The following is a 15,915-nucleotide window of genomic DNA, read 5'->3' as shown; positions in this document are numbered from 1 at the left end:
GAGACCACACATCGTAAGAAATAGTTCTGAACCAATACTATATACCATGGCCTTTGCTCTATTTTGGAGGTTAGGGGGTCTTAAAGCCTCACGAAAAATCATGTATTGGTGGGTAATTATTCCCCTTATATTAGAAAAAATATATTAACATTTTACTTGGAGCATGCTATAGATGACACACTCCTTCATCGAACAAACAAAGGGATGCTTGCCCTTCTCTGACCTTAGACTTCTTTTCTGCTTTTTGAGCACATAACCATTTCAAGCTGACTAAATAGACTTGAGCGTTATATTTCTGACTTCAGCACTCTGATGTAAAATGAGTATAAACCCTTCCCATATTACAAGAAGTAGACCTTAGAATGCCTCTGAGATGCTGCAATGACAGTTATATGCAGTTGTTGCCGACAACCTTCGCAAAAGCTATGCAACTGTAGAGCTAGGGTTCCCGTGTGTTTTTCTCTCTGCCCATTAAGTCCCTTTCCCCAGAAACAAACAGTATCTGTGATACACTGTCAAACTGTCTGGTGCAGTATGGTTTACATAGTGCAGCCCACCACTACAGGCCTTTTGTCTTCTATAACATTGTTCATCTCTCTCTAAACCACATCAGTCTGCATGCCACATGTTCTTGTTACCTGGTGCTGATGGTAACTGGAGTTGTAATGAGAGAGGAAATGAGAGAATGATGAATGGTAATTGTTTTTTTTTATTATTGCCGAACGTTTGGCCAGGAACAATATAACTAGTTCCCTGCTCTGCTCTCATCGGACGTTTAGGGCTTCTTTGAGTTTACTCGGAGATGTCAGTGCTCTGCTGTTTCAGAGCGGTTGTAAAGAAAACAAACAGCCAGGGCTGGATTTTTGTATGCTGATCACGAGGCATTTCATGCTCCATTTTGATTTAATTAGGATCAAAAGTTTTTGTTTTTTTCTCTCTTTTTATTTATTTATTCTGGAACACTTAAACAAATGGTCTTGGGAGAGGTCTAAGCCAACACATATGTCTTCTCCAGAGGGGTAAGGTGTGTGTTTTGGAGAGGTTACATTAATATAATGTGTATGTGTATAAACATCCAAAACGAGACAGGGGAACATTCATTATCCTTTACAATAACTTTTGGGTTATGTAATTCGGATTTCAGTAGTGTTTTGGGGAAAATTGCCAGATTATAGCCTTGAGCTGACAGAATCCTTCAAATAAAGGCAGCTTGGGTCCTGAAAACAGAAATAATTGTGCCATTCAAACTATAACAGAAACAAAATGAGTACAGCTTGCTCCTTTTTTGTTGTTGTACTGACCCGGTTCACCTTACATCCTCCCATTATGGGTTTGTTTACGTGGTCGATTTTTTCCCATTATTTCGACGTTGCAACACTTGCTTTGCTGTGGTGTGTCTTGGTTAAGGCAGTGTGATGATGATGATAATTAGGATAATTGTGGTTCTGCACTGCTCTAACTGGAGGAAGGGTATGCTTGCCTTCTCCTCCCTATAAGCCCCTCAGAGACAGTGTGTACTGTAGCATGGCGTGGGAGGCTTGCTCAAGAGAAAGACCATGGAGGGGGGAGAGAAACCAAGAAAGAGAAAAATCCCCCTCAAAGGTCACTCTATCTTTCATACATGTGAATTCAGACATGAACCGATCAAGCATCAAGTGAGGGAGAAAGTTACATTTGCAGAAATAGGCACACTTGGTCGCTGTACTATAATTAGTAACCATCTCATTGTGTACGTTTACACGCAAACTACGTAAAGCCGTTAACCAATTACAAGAGCTGGACCGGTGTTGTCGCTGTGGTTTGTTTGCGGTGCAGTAAGGGGTTAAGCAGTGCAAAGAGTCTTTTCAGTTACTAGCGTGACTAATGGGAAGGAGTTTCATTCTGTATCTGCTACAATGAAACCTTGCACTTTAACGTATTGCTGCTGGCTCAGCAGGATCAACCCCGCACATTTAACCCCTTCACCTCCCAGGCCAGCTCGGCTCTATACTCTCGCCGTAAACTCATGACTCTCTCCCACTCTTTCCCCCTTTTTTCTTTCCTCCACATTTTCTTCTCCTCCACGCACCACAGGGCAGATGTAGTGCGTTACCCCCCTCATTATCACCATGGAGGGATGGGGAATACGCACACACGCGCACTCACTCACTCACTCACTCACTCACTCACTCACTCACTCACTCACTCACTCACTCACTCACTCACTCACTCACTCACTCACTCACTCACTCACTCACTCACTCACTCACTCACTCACTCACTCACTCACTCACTCGTACACAAGGTTTAAATTGAGGCAAAAGTACTGGGAAAGATAAGCCTCGTAGTCCCGAGAGCCATTCTTGTTTTCCCATAAAGCATCAATATTAAGTTGTCATTGAATACTTTATTGAATTATTAATACATATTTCATTATTTGAGTTGCAATTGTGTAGAGTTGGGAGTTCTTGTGTGCAGAGTACATATTCTCTTCACAGGAGCTTTAACAGGACACAAGGCACAAAGAGGTTTACTGTCCCTTTTACAAGATTTGGGAGAGACAATAAGTCAGTGTCTGTCTGTGTGCCTGCCATAGTATATGCATGTGCCCACATGCCTGTGTGTGTCTGTGTGTGTGTGCAACCATTGCCGTGCAAATGTGCCTGCGAGACAGCAGTCTATTTACGAGGCGCTGCAGCTGGTGTCTAGCGTCTGGACCCTGTCACGATCCCTGACACTGTCACTGGCTAACAAGTAAGACTCATTGTGCCAGGCGAGCACCCTCTTGCTTCTTTCTCTCCGCCTCCCCCTTCCCTTCCCTGTGCTTGTTTTTTTTCTCTCTTTCTCACTCTCTCTCTCTCTCCACTGTACACCCATGCTCACATACAATAATGTAATAGTTGCGTGGGTGTACTTTTCTAGGTTGGATTGGAAACCCAGCTTCAAAGCCATATTTAATAAATATTTCACTATCTACCTTCATTTTGGTTGGCCCCCAGCAACATTGTTTTTTCAAAAGCTCTGCCACGTTAAACTTTTGTGCCGGACAATGCTGCGTTCCCCAGACTGGCCTTCACGCAGGGCTAATGTCAATCTGTACGTGGCCTAAGAACCAATATCTCATTGAACTTGGTGATTCATACTCCCCTCCCACGCCTGCTCTGCTTTAACGGAGCTCTTACTGAAAAACGTGGCTGAGCTTAGCTGTGGTACAATCCAGGTTCCTGTCATAGTCCTGCTGATAAAGCAAGTGGACATCTCCCCCCTCCACCACCTCTTCTTTCTACTCATACTTCTGTATGAACTTAAGTGGGAGATTTAACATCATTTTCCTTCCTCTTTGTCTGTGAGATATATGCAGGATTTTCCTTTTTAGAAAGGGAATATTCCCATTTTGAGGATAAGTGTAAATCCCTCCCTATCTCTACTTTGCTGCACATGCCTCCCTCCTCCCAGTGTCAGGGTGTGTTGGACTAGACCTCGTGCTTATCAGTGCTCCCCCTCTTGGCTCCCGTTCCGTCCTGCCTTATAACCCAAGGCTCTCTTTACCTCCCTTTTTCTTCTGGGCAAGTCCAGGGGCAGGAGGGGGAGGTAGTGTGTGTGTGTGTGTGTGCCCCCCCCCCCCCCCTTAGGGTCTTTGTGAGCCTTGCTCAGCATTGCCACTCTGGGAATGGGTCCATGTCCAGCTGGAATCACCATCGCTCCTCTCTCTCCCTCTTAAACGTGGAGCCTCATTCTATAGGATCTTTGTCTGCCGTCTTTATAGCTGCCAGCCATTATTTTATCTCAGTGTCTATCACTCTTGACTGCCTGTTAGTCTTCCAGTCTCCTTGTGGTATTTAAAAAAAATATATATGTATATTTTCTTGTCACCCTCTATTCCATGCCACCTTCACGCTGATTGCCAGCCTTCATGCTTCCCTGTATTCTCAATAATATTCTCTAATAGTCCCCCCTCCCCTATCATTTGGTAGCATATATACTGTACCTGAGCCTACACTGGCAGTTTGCTGCCAACCACTGCCGGCGGGCCAACATCTGGAAATTGCCGCCGCTGGAAGAGAATAAAACGGCCCAGAGTCCCAATCGTGAACCATTATTAGTGGAGCATGAAAAAGGCAAAAAATAAATCCCATGCAGATTTATTAGACTGCTATAGCCTTTATCTGTTTTCAACACACAAGAAGGGGACATAAGCACTGCATAGTTCAGATGGAGAAAAATGTCACTGCGAAAAGAAGGGAAAGGCAACAGAAGTATGGAGAGGCAGACACACACACACACACACACACACACACACACACAGGACACGGGATAGAAAAACAGCAGAGAAGATGAAAAGTAAGTCAATGTGAAATTATTAGCGTAAGTCTGATAAAGAAAGAAGAACATGTGCACATGAGAAACTATGGTGACTGCATATTTGAAAAAAGACAAGTAAGTTTGAGAGTGTGAGTGTGTCACAGACAGAGAGAGAGGGAGCATTGTCAAACAAAGAGAGTCCTGAGTCAGCAGCAGAGCAGTTTTCTCCCCAGGCAACTGGGCAGGGCTACTCCTCTTTCTCTCTCTCTCTCTCTCCCCCTCTCCCTCCCCACTTGCTTAATCCCTCCCTCCCTCTCTCCCTTCCCTTACAAATCTGTGCTTTTGCATGCTATTTCTTGCTCTCTGCACTCTTCCTCTCTGCTCTCTCGCTGTCGTAAGCCAGCTTCCCCCTCGTACACTCAGTGAGCTGATAGAAAGAGAGACCACAAGTTCTGGAAAAGGGAAATTGGGGTCTCGCTCACCTTTTCTTCCATTGTTTTATCTCTTGTTTTTGTAACCCCCCCCCCCCCCTTTCACTTTTCTGAGTGTGTTGCTTTTAACACATTCTGATGAAGTTGCCACCACCAGGTTCCCAAAGCCTAGTTTAGAGTGTGTTACCAGAATTAGACTGTATGATGCAGCACTTGCATGTAGTAGACTTAATCTATCAACCTAAGGAGCTTAGTAAGTTTTCCGTCCACCTGAAAGTAAGGAAAATGGTTTCTCCTTTGTAATTCAGCTATTTTGTGCAGAACAGGCTTTTGGTTTTCTGTGTTGCTGAAGTTATTCTGGTTCTTTCTTGCAGGTGATTGACCCCATTTTTTTCCGTGTGTGTGTGTCTGAGCTGGTGCCTTTGTGCGTAAAGTGGGTAAGACTAAAAGGCACTTGTTGACATGGTTATATTTTTACACCTCTCTAGAGTTCGGCTTAAGGCTTGCCTTGTTGGAAACCAAAAAGAGGGGAGCATGAAAAAGAGCTGAGAGAAGAGAGCAGTCGGAGGGGTGGGGGGCGGGGTAGTGTGTGGAACTGTCCAATATATCCTGTAAAGTTGGCCTAGGCAGTGAGGCTTGGAGGATTGGTCTCCATAAAAGACGGTGGTTTCTCTTTCCCTCAAGTTTCTCTCTCTCTTTTTTTTCTTTACTTCTCCACCCCTCCATCCCTCCCTCCCCCCGTGGCTGGAGTAAGCGTATGACAGTGAGACAGTGCCCTGCCAGCCCCTCTGGCAGAGTCATCATTCTTAGCGGCACTAAATCACTACCTCCTAGCTAGACAAACATGTCACACTCACAAAGAGAAAGAAGCAGGAAGAGGGGAAAGTGGGACAAAACGTGTGTAAGGATTAAGGGTGCTTCTGAGTGACCTAGGCAGGGAGCAAATAAAGGGCTTTAGGTGGTGGTGGTGGTGCACGCAAGTAGGCGAAACGCAAGAGCATGTGTGTAACTGGGGTATCACTTCAAGCTTCACTGCCAACCCAGAGTTCATTAAGGGCTGTTATTGAGGACTTAGAGGGCTGGGCTGGAGGCAATGGACCAAGATCCAGAAAAGGATGATTTAAAAGGGTTTCATTTTGGCTGCACCCTGGGGTTCCTCCCCCAATTCTGCTGGGTCACTCACAGTGGTGCCATGCTTTGACATTGAATAATTGATTGACTGGATCTTTATTTTGTATAATTTGTTAAATGTTACATTGGTTTGCCTCCACAGAAAAGTTCTTGTCATCACATTTGCTCACGTATGCACTTGGCTTTGTGTGTGTGTGTGTGTGTGTGTGTGTGTGTGTGTGTGTGTGTGTGTGTGTGTGTGTGTGTGTGTGTGTGTGTGTGTGTTTAAAATGCTTAGTGGATACATGTTTTTTTTTCAAGTTATGTTAAAACCAGTATTCTCGGGCCTATGTGATTTTGGAAGAATAGCCAAGATGTAACTTAAGGATGAAATTCAGACTTGCTGTTATCAACAGCTATTACATAACCCTTTGAAAGACAGTGTAGAGGCGTGCTTGTCAGTGTCTCGCATATGAAACTCTTTGTGTCAGTAGGGATTCAATAGAAAGTTGTCTCGGCTCATTGGCTACATTATTCATTGTTATTTTTTCAAACCCTTCAACCTGTGTGTAATCTATTAGATGTGATCCAGTATATCCGATTCCTGCCGTCAGTGGTGTATTATGCCTCGTTTCCACCGAGTAGAGCGGGTCGGATCGGAGCGGTTCGGTCCGGGTAGTTTGGCTTTTCATTTGTAAAAAGTTGGGTAGGGTACGGTTTAAGCGCACCTAACCGCTCTGAGCCGCTCCAGATCTCAGTACTCCTCCGTAGGGGTACTTGCCGCCTGAAAGCGGACCGAAAATGCGGAGCTACACACTGCCGTCATTTTATTGGTTGGTCGAAAGAATCATTTCCGCCATGTGTATTCATCTCGGCAAGAGTGAAGAGAGTGTTTTGGTGAAAATGTGAGCACAGCACTGTTTATTGTTTGGTGTTTTTCCTCGTCATTAATAATCAGTTGGTTTAGTTACGTGTCCCACTGCTACGTAGCTGCCGCAGCCAGCACTGTTTGCTCACTGAGTTGCACCGAGCCGTCTCTGTGTGTTTACGCCATGGCCTAGATAGTTTTAGGCTAAATACACGCTCACAACACGGGGGGAATAAATAAAGAAGCGGCTGGTTTGACCAAGCAAAAACGAGAGACCGCTGGCTTGACCACAGTTGGTCGAAAGAATCATTTCCGCCATGTGTAGTCACCTCGGCTAGAGTGAAGAGAGTCTTGTTTTGGCGAAAATGTGAGCGCGGCACTGTTTATTGTGTGGTGTTTTTCCTCGTCATTAAAATAATCAGTTGGCTACACAGTGTCCCACTGCTACGATGTCACGTAGCCAGCACTGTTCGCTCACTGTCTATCAGTTGCACCGAGCAGTCTCTGTGCTCACAACAACACGGGGGGAATAAATAAAGAAGCGGCTGGTTTGACCAAGCAAAAACGAGAGACCGCTGGCTTGACCACAGTTGTTCCACAACCCTATAGTTTGACCCATATTCTGGCGGCGGATATCGCAGTCCAGCCTAAACACCGCCCTACCAGTAAGGGTAGGGTCATAAACCCCGCCCTACCAGTAAAGGTAGGGTCCGCGGTGGAAACAACACCGAGATTCTTAAAAGTGAGCTGTCCCGCTCTGAGCCGCTCCGATCCGACCCGCTCTACTCGGTGGAAATGAGGCATTAGGTCCTTTGGAGGGTAAAGGGTCTTATGTGTTGTGCCGTCTGAAGCATGCTAAAACACAGTCAAATACCCAAATTACCTGTGCGTGCGTACGTGCGTGCGTGTGTGCGTGTGTGTGTGTGTGTGTGTGTGTGAGTATTTGACAGTGCATGTGTGCATAGTTGGTGCTAATAGAATTCTGCTGTCCAGCTCACAGCTGTGTCCTGCTGATGAGTCCCAGGAGGGCCCCCGCATGTGTCTATGGTTACTATGTTGAGGCTCCAGCATGAAACCATGTGTAGATCATTACACACTCACCTCTCTCTCTCTCTCTCTCTCTCTCTCTCTCTCTCTCTCTCATATTTATATATATATATATCCACGCACACGCTTCTCCCCCCGGTTTCCCCTTGCACTGCCAAAGCTTCAACTTCTGCCACTCCACACTCATCGTAGGCCCAGCCTCTGTATCTCTCTGGCTGAGCCAAGTGGGTATTTCAATACGGAGATTTGCAGAGCTCCTCTCACTGGCCTATGTTTAGAAATTGGCTTATATGATAGCTGTAGTTATTGTGTGTTATTGCATAGTCAGGGAATGCAAATGGTTTACTGTTAAGCAAACAGAGAGAACAGTTTAAGTGCTGATTATTTCTTTTGGTGTTTAATAACAGTTGAACATTCACATTGTGTTGTGTGTCAGAGGCCATAGCTCTATGATACTACAAAGAAAAGAATTGTAAACTGAGAATAACTTTAAGGGAAATATACATGCATAGTACACAGAATAAAAAACTAAAATGTTCCTCTGACAGTGCTTTTGAAAAATAATGCTTTTATCAAAATAATAAAGTGATAAGTTGAATTTTCTATCATTCTTGCAATTGCAACTTTACAAATTCCTTTAAAACTGCTTTTTGGTTATTTCTTTAAAACCTTACTGAGGAAGTGCAGAGTTTGATTTCATAGACATCTAACATCACAATACATTTCTTGTGAATAGTGGCATTTAGACATGAGTCTGATGCCTCATTTCCACCGAGTAGAGCGGGTCGGATCGGAGCGGTTCGGTCCGGGTAGTTTGGCTTTTCATTTGTAAAAAGTTGGGTAGGGTACGGTTTAAGCGCACCTAACCGCTCTGAGCCGCTCCAGATCTCAGTACTCCTCCGTAGGGGTACTAGCCGCCTGAAAGCGGACCGAAAATGCGGAGCTACACGCTGCCGTCATTTTATTGGTTGGTCGAAAGAATCATTTCCGCCATGTGTATTCATCTCGGCAAGAGTGAAGAGAGTCTGTGTTTTGGTGAAAATGTGAGCACAGCACTGTTTATTGTTTGGTGTTTTTCCCCGTCATTAATAATCAGTTGGTTTAGTTACGTGTCCCACTGCTACGTAGCTGCCGCAGCACCGAGCCGTCTCTGTGTGTTTACGCCATAGCCTAGATAGTTTTAGGCTAAATACACGCTCACAACACGGGGGGAATAAATAAAGAAGCGGCTGGTTTGACCAAGCAAAAACGAGAGACCGCGCTGGCTTGACCACAGTTGGTCGAAAGAATCATTTCCGCCGTGTGTAGTCACCTCGGCTAGAGTGAAGAGAGTCTTGTTTTGGCGAAAATGTGAGCGCGGCACTGTTTATTGTGTGGTGTTTTTCCTCGTCATTAAAATAATCAGTTGGCTACACAGTGTCCCACTGCTACGATGTCACGTAGCCAGCGCTGTTCGCTCACTGTCTATCAGTTGCACCGAGCAGTCTCTGTGCTCACAACAACACGGGGGGAATAAATAAAGAAGCGGCTGGTTTGACCAAGCAAAAACGAGAGACCGCTGGCTTGACCACAGTTGTTCCACAACCCTATAGTTTGACCCATATTCTGGCGGCGGATATCGCAGTCCAGCCTAAACACCGCCCTACCAGTAAGGGTAGGGTCATAAACCCCGCCCTACCAGTAAAGGTAGGGTCCGCGGTGGAAACAACACCGAGATTCTTAAAAGTGAGCTGTCCCGCTCTGAGCCGCTCCGATCCGACCCGCTCTACTCGGTGGAAATGAGGCATGAGTGGTGGCTCTTAGGACAGAGGGTGTTGTATTGCTGAAAATAAATGAAACTTGTGTGTGTGTGTGTGTGTGTGTGTGTGTGTGTGTGTGTGTGTGTGTGTGTGTGTGTGTGTGTGTGTGTGTGTGTGTGTGTGTGTGTGTGTGTGTGTGTGTGTGTGTGTGTGTGTGTGTGTGTGTGTGTGTGTGTGTGTGTGTGTGTGTGTGTGTGTGTGTGTGTGTGTGTGTGTGTGTGTGTGTGTGTGTGAGATCATAGAAGCTCAGCCTATGCTGTGTCATGAAACATTTGTAAGCGGCTCTGGGCCAGAGCTCTCATTCACTTTGATATTAGGTAATTTGATAGATGGGGTTAAGATTTATTATACAGCAAAATGCATTACATGCAGCTTTTTATTGATAGTTTACCATGAAAAATTATCATATGTCAACAAAATGACTGAGAATACTGTGTTGGTACCATTGTTACATGAACATGTTGATTACATGTTGATGTAATCAACATGGGGGGGGTGGGGGGGGTGTTCGTGGTGTAGTGGTTAGAGCATTGAAAAATGCATATTCATTTCCAGGTAGTCTGACTCCTAATAGCAATCATGTCTAGAAAAGGTGTGGTGATTCGTTAACACCCATTGGTCTGCACAGTCCTGGACTTGGGCCCAGCTTGTCTTTATCCTAACAGTCAACCCCATCCCCCATTGAGGGTCAGTGCAAACTGACATTTACAAGGCCTCCTAATCTGCTGAGAGATTGATGAACCCTCATCCAAAACCACCTCCTCCTTTCCTCAAAACAAATGGCTATGTTTCTAGTTTCACTCTCAAACACTTTCTCATCTCACAGAACTAGTTTGGGAATGGGTTTTGTCTTGAAGAGTAGATTTGTGTCAGCATTTCATACTTGCCTGTATGTGTCTAGTGTCCATTACACTCGAACATGTGTGTTTTGTTTATTATGTGCAGGGAGTTACACTCTGTACCTGCGCTGCCAGGTCCTGTCCTGCACACAGACACACAGGCAAACTGAAGCCAGCTGGCTTTGCAGAGAGTCTGCCATCTGTTCTGATTTATGTAAGACTGTTAACCCTGGACTAGGTTTGCTCCCACTAGCCCACTAGCACAGTGATAAACTAATAGAGAAGGCATCCCTTATTTCACCAATGTACAAAGTGCACACACTTTGATTCCAGAAGTCTGGGGATATTTGTGGCAAAATCTTTATTTTATTTTTTCTTATACCACTTAGAGCAAAATAATTATTTCACGTTAAAAACTGTTGTTTGGTAAACATGTCAGATAGAACAGTAATTGATAGTCAAAAGTATGGCTTGACAGAATTGGGCAACATTTCTTTTCAATATTTTGTCTGGAATCTACAGTAAAACAAAGACTTTTCTTTTCTCTTCTGTTGAGAAAGGTTCCTCTGCTGCTTCCGTGGGATCTTGGATTTTAAACATGTTTTACCCACTTTTGACCATTAATACAACACTGCTGCTGATCCTAGTTAAATACTGCACCAGTGTCACATTTTCCATGCCCTTTAAAGTGGGTGACACAATGCTGTTTTACACTGGAGATTCATACGGGTGTCATTACAGTCTAGAGACTATCAAATTGTCTTAATGTCATGTAACACAAGTGCACTTGACAATAATGTTGAAAAAAAAATAGGCGACTGTCAATATATGTTCAATATATTTAGTATGAAAACGTGTGCAAACTAGATTTCACCCGCACATTTTTTTTTCAAGCTGATCTACTAACGTTTGCTCACTGAGGATTGTGTGTCAAATAACACTCGCTGTGCATTTAGATTGAATATGTGACATCAGTTTGCCTACTGTCCCGAGTCCTTAGTGTTAAGTTCAGTTATATGTACTACATTGTGTTCACACATTTTTGCATCTTTTTTATGCCAAGGCCCAGCAGTGTTGTAGCATCATAAAGTGCAGGTTTTTTGCAGGGTCACGGACTCGGGTTGACCCATTACCAGTTTGTCCTAGGTGCTTGCTTCGGCCTGACAGTGAGTGTCAGAGTGGAGGGGCTAGAAAAGCATAGAAAGTCTGGAAATCTAATGCCCCCCTTCTGATTAGCATGTTGTTGACTTGCATTAGGGTGGGGGCGGGGGGGGGGGGGGTGCAGAGAGCGGTCAGGGCAGACATATTTAATGCTTGTGAAGTAATGGGGCTGAATCAGCAGATAGCTCCACTGGGAGCCATTAGTCCAGACATGTGTCATTAACCCTTTCCTTGGCCTGAGCCCTACCCCCCACTCCCCTCAGCCCAGGCCATGGAGAGCAGAGCACTGTTTCAGGTGGGGGGGAGGGGTCAACCAATGGCACAGATGAATACTTTCATCATATTTTCTTATATTTTCACTGCGTCCTCATACTTCTCTTCTTCAGTGCATTGTTTTTCAAGATAGCTTTTGCTTCTTCTGTACATGTTTTTTCAGTCAGCGTTCCATATGTCAGCCAAGTATACTGCATATTACCATCTCCAGATAGCGACTTAAAATAAGTTTCTTTTGATAGTAAAAAGTTACGCTCCACTAAAATGTGCTGAGATGGCTTTAAAGGAAGAAGTAAAAGGGAGCGATGAAGGCTGCATCTGCTGTGGTCTGCATCATGTCACTTACAATGAACTCTAATAACTCTTGTTGCGTGGTATCAGAAGTTGTCCGTTGTATCTTCTCAAACCGGTCCTGCAGCATTATAAAGAGCTTTGTTTTCCTGCTCCATGTGCAGTATGTTCCAAACACTCATTTCTTTCGTAAAAAGAAAAAGAAAAAAAGTCTAAATACACAGCTTCCACTCGTCGGTGGCAAAATGAAGCTGCTTGTGACAACATGATAGATCACCATGATACTTTTTTTTATTGCACTAACCAACATCATTTAAGAACTGTACAGGGCAGTTAGCTGTAACGATACAATATAAACAGAAGCACAGGGAGAATAAGAGGCAATGGGTGCCTTAAGTAACAGGTTTGGATCGTAGTTTTGGGAGTTCTCAGAGTAAGAACGTCCTTGCCTTTGAGCTAACTTCTTTTTTCCTTTTTTCTTTTTACGTAACCTTTTCGCAGGCCTCCCCATGTTGGCTGCGGCTGCAGGGCAACAATAGAGAGAAGGGGCAGGCCCACAACACCTGCCAGTCTTAATGGTAAACATGTGTCGAGACATGCAGAGAAAGTGAGGAGGAGGAGGGAGACGGCAAGCACACTGCAAGCACGCTCCTTAAAGAGGCTTTGCGTTTGTAGATTTGCTGGATTTTTTGAGTGTGTGCACGTGCAAATGTGCCGTGGTGTGCAGAACTGTCAGCGTGTCTGTGTGGGGCCTATGGGGTCTGTGGATCATCACTTGGGTCTGCCCCTGAAACAAAAAGAGATCCAGATAGTAACACCACGAGCCAAATATGGTGAGAGGACGGTAGATGGTAAAGCAGCGTTATCAAATGATTTTGTGTGGTTCTAAAGCATCACTCACACAGGGTTATTTTACCAGTTCAGCACTTCAGGGTTTTGTCACCTACACGCAACCAACGTCTGTGCGTCTGAGTCACATTAACACACACATGTCAACACACACAGGATGCGTGTGTGGGTGTTTTTGCTTGGTGCTCAAAGTGATCATCACAAGTGTTAGGACTACCAGCCTCGGTCTCCTCCTGCCATGTCCTTGACACAGGTACATGTGTGGGCGTGTGTGCCCGCATTGTAGCGTGCACCTAGACTTCCACGCTCAGCCATGCACTGCTGCTATATTTGTATGAACGTGGTCTGCTTGTGTAAGCTCATTGTAAGTTCGAGGGGCCTCCTCCTCTCTCCCCCAGAGCTCAGCTGAGAACTACACGTCATGTCTGCCACCTTCTCTCTGGCCCACAAAGCTGCCCATTATGGATAGACGGGGTTCAGTGACCAGAGAGTGGACTTTCAGCTATGAAGGCCCAGGCCCACCGTTCACATGCCACTTCCCACTCTAAAATCCTCACTTTGGCCGTCAAACACCTTTTTTTTTGTTTTTGCAGTGTAATAACCGTCTGCACTTATCTTGAATGTCCTTCCAGCCATGTCCAGTAAAGTTCTATGTATCCGGTGGAGTTCCAGCATCCCCTTTGCCAAATCTACTGCCACTGACGGGTTCACATCCCTCCCTTTTCCCGTCTCCACCATCTCTCCTGTACTCACCACGTCTTTCTTTCAAGCCTTGCATCGTTTTTTTAATATTTGAAAACTCCAGTGAGTCTTTGTATTGTGAAAAAAAGAAAGAATATAATATCCAGAACGATAGCATACGTCTGCTGCTACTTGCTGTATTCACCCCTGTGTGGACATGCACTTATTCAGTTGGTCTTAAATTCTCCTCTTTGAAATAAATTCTCTCTCCCGTTGAAGAATTTCCTGATGCAGTGTTTTCTCCTGACCAGTTCCTTGTTAGCCAGCCAGCTGTCGAAAAAAAAAACTGAACTCTTCACCTGTAAGAAAGGAGGGAATAAATGAAAGAAAGGGAGATCAAGGGGAGAGAGACGCTGTGTTTTGTATCTGAAAGCTGCCCTGGAAAATGTTTCTTTCGTGCCCCAGGTTTCTTCTCTGCTGGCCCAGTCTGTCCATCCCGGGACAACTATAGGAATCCCACTCTGTCCAATAGTCGGACACAAGCTTAGAACTCTGACAAGCCAGATCATTTTCACCTCTTTTACATGCACACACACACACACACACACACACACACACACACACACACACACACACTAACGCACACTAACATGTGGTATAAGGCTATTGTCTTCTATTCTCACAATTATTTATACTTTCGTCATCTCATCCATACTTTCTCACAAACACACATAGGCAAGCCCTACACAAGCCATACACACGGAAATGCATTCGTACTGCGCACACACGCAAACGAAGACAACCCCCCCTCCCTCCCACACACACACACATACTACATACACATACACACTCAACTTGCTGGCCTGCTGGCTTTGCTCTGGAAGGAGTCAAATGGCTCAATGTGTTAAAAGCATTAGGTAAGCATAGATCCAGCAGTGCTCCTCGGGCCGATATCATATGTCCTGCTTCATTACAGTCTGGTGTATACATTCAGCTGAATCTCTGACCCTCCATCTATCCATCCCTCTCTCTCCCATCCCTCCCCTCTACTTTCCCCTTGGGGTGCTTTAACACAGAGCGGGCCATCGCAAGATGTTAGCTGAAGAGTAGATGAGATCTCTCATTATTGTAAACGCTGAGCCAGGCCGCTCAGCTGTGGAGCCCATGCAAGCACATGCATGAGCAGATGGATAGACTCAACAGGTTTGTAAAAGGGGAAAAATAATCCCCATATAAAGAAAGGCTAATTCCTGTTGCAGGGTTTATACGCACGGAAGCTTGGAGCTACGGAAATCAAAGGGAGGAGGGAAGGAACAGAAATTAAATGGCAATAAATGACAAATTGTCTCTTGGCTGTAGTGTGCAGATGGCTGTACTGCTCCCTTTTTCCCCCTTGCAACTTTTTTGTGTCCTAATAAGACCTAAACTGCAGCCATATTAGCTAAGTGGTGTGTGCATGAGGCAGAAGGACAGACGGAGCAGAAGAAGGTGTAGAGAACCAAGCAGCAGGCCTATAACCTGCAGAGTGAGTCAAGCTCCAAGCCAATCCTGATTCACTGCAACCTGCCGACTGTTACCTCACGCCACACCACACCTCACCTCACATCCTGCAGCTGCATTTCTACAAAGCTGCAAACACACTGAGGCCTTTTCTCTAAACTTCACCGTAGCATTTAGCCCACTGCACCACACGTGTCATTCCATCTCAGGCAAGCAGAAAGCGCAAGGCTAACATTAGCACTTTCCTTCCTTCACAGGCCGTTTACAGTGTGAATGCAATTGGATTTGTGTGGAACATCACAGCCGAGAAACCCCTGAGCTATTTACTCAGATCAACCAGCCGCATAACTCTGAGAACTTTAAACTGCTGCTGTCTGAACCGTTTTGGGTTGATTTTAAAAACAAGAATGTGTTGCTGTTGTTGTTGTAGTACTCCACAGAAAACTGGAATCGGAGACGTATATAAAAGGGATTACATTGAGAAAAGGGATACCTAAGGCAAAGATGGCAGGGCTGGTAGATACCGTAACGGGCCGCGTATCTCTCAATTGTGTCTTTCGCCATCACTGACAGTCGTCAACGGAGTCTGGCCGATGTGACGCAGCACAGTGGACATGGAGACCCCCCACCTCCCCTTTTCAAACCTTTTCTTTTCTTATAAAAAGAAGGGAGAGGTCTTGTTAATCAGCTTTTGGCTTCAGTTTGGGGGCTCGTATATAGAGTCTCCCTCAACCTAACCGTACCCCTGCCCCCTATGTAATAGATGAGGATAGCAGAGTGTATGT

General features: G+C 45.1%; 1 protein-coding gene across 1 annotated transcript in view; it reads left to right on the top strand.

Annotated features, from left to right (window-relative positions):
* The window catches only part of ift80 (intraflagellar transport 80 homolog (Chlamydomonas)), a 43,745-nt gene that overhangs the window by 14,223 nt on the left and 13,607 nt on the right, over window positions 1-15,915 (top strand). The window lies entirely within an intron of this gene.

Source organism: Ammodytes marinus, assembly GCF_949987685.1.
Source record: "Ammodytes marinus genome assembly, chromosome: 3".
Classification (NCBI taxonomy): domain Eukaryota; kingdom Metazoa; phylum Chordata; class Actinopteri; order Uranoscopiformes; family Ammodytidae; genus Ammodytes; species Ammodytes marinus.
The sequence above is the reverse complement of the archived record's forward strand: the minus strand, read 5'-3'. Positions and strand labels throughout refer to the sequence as shown.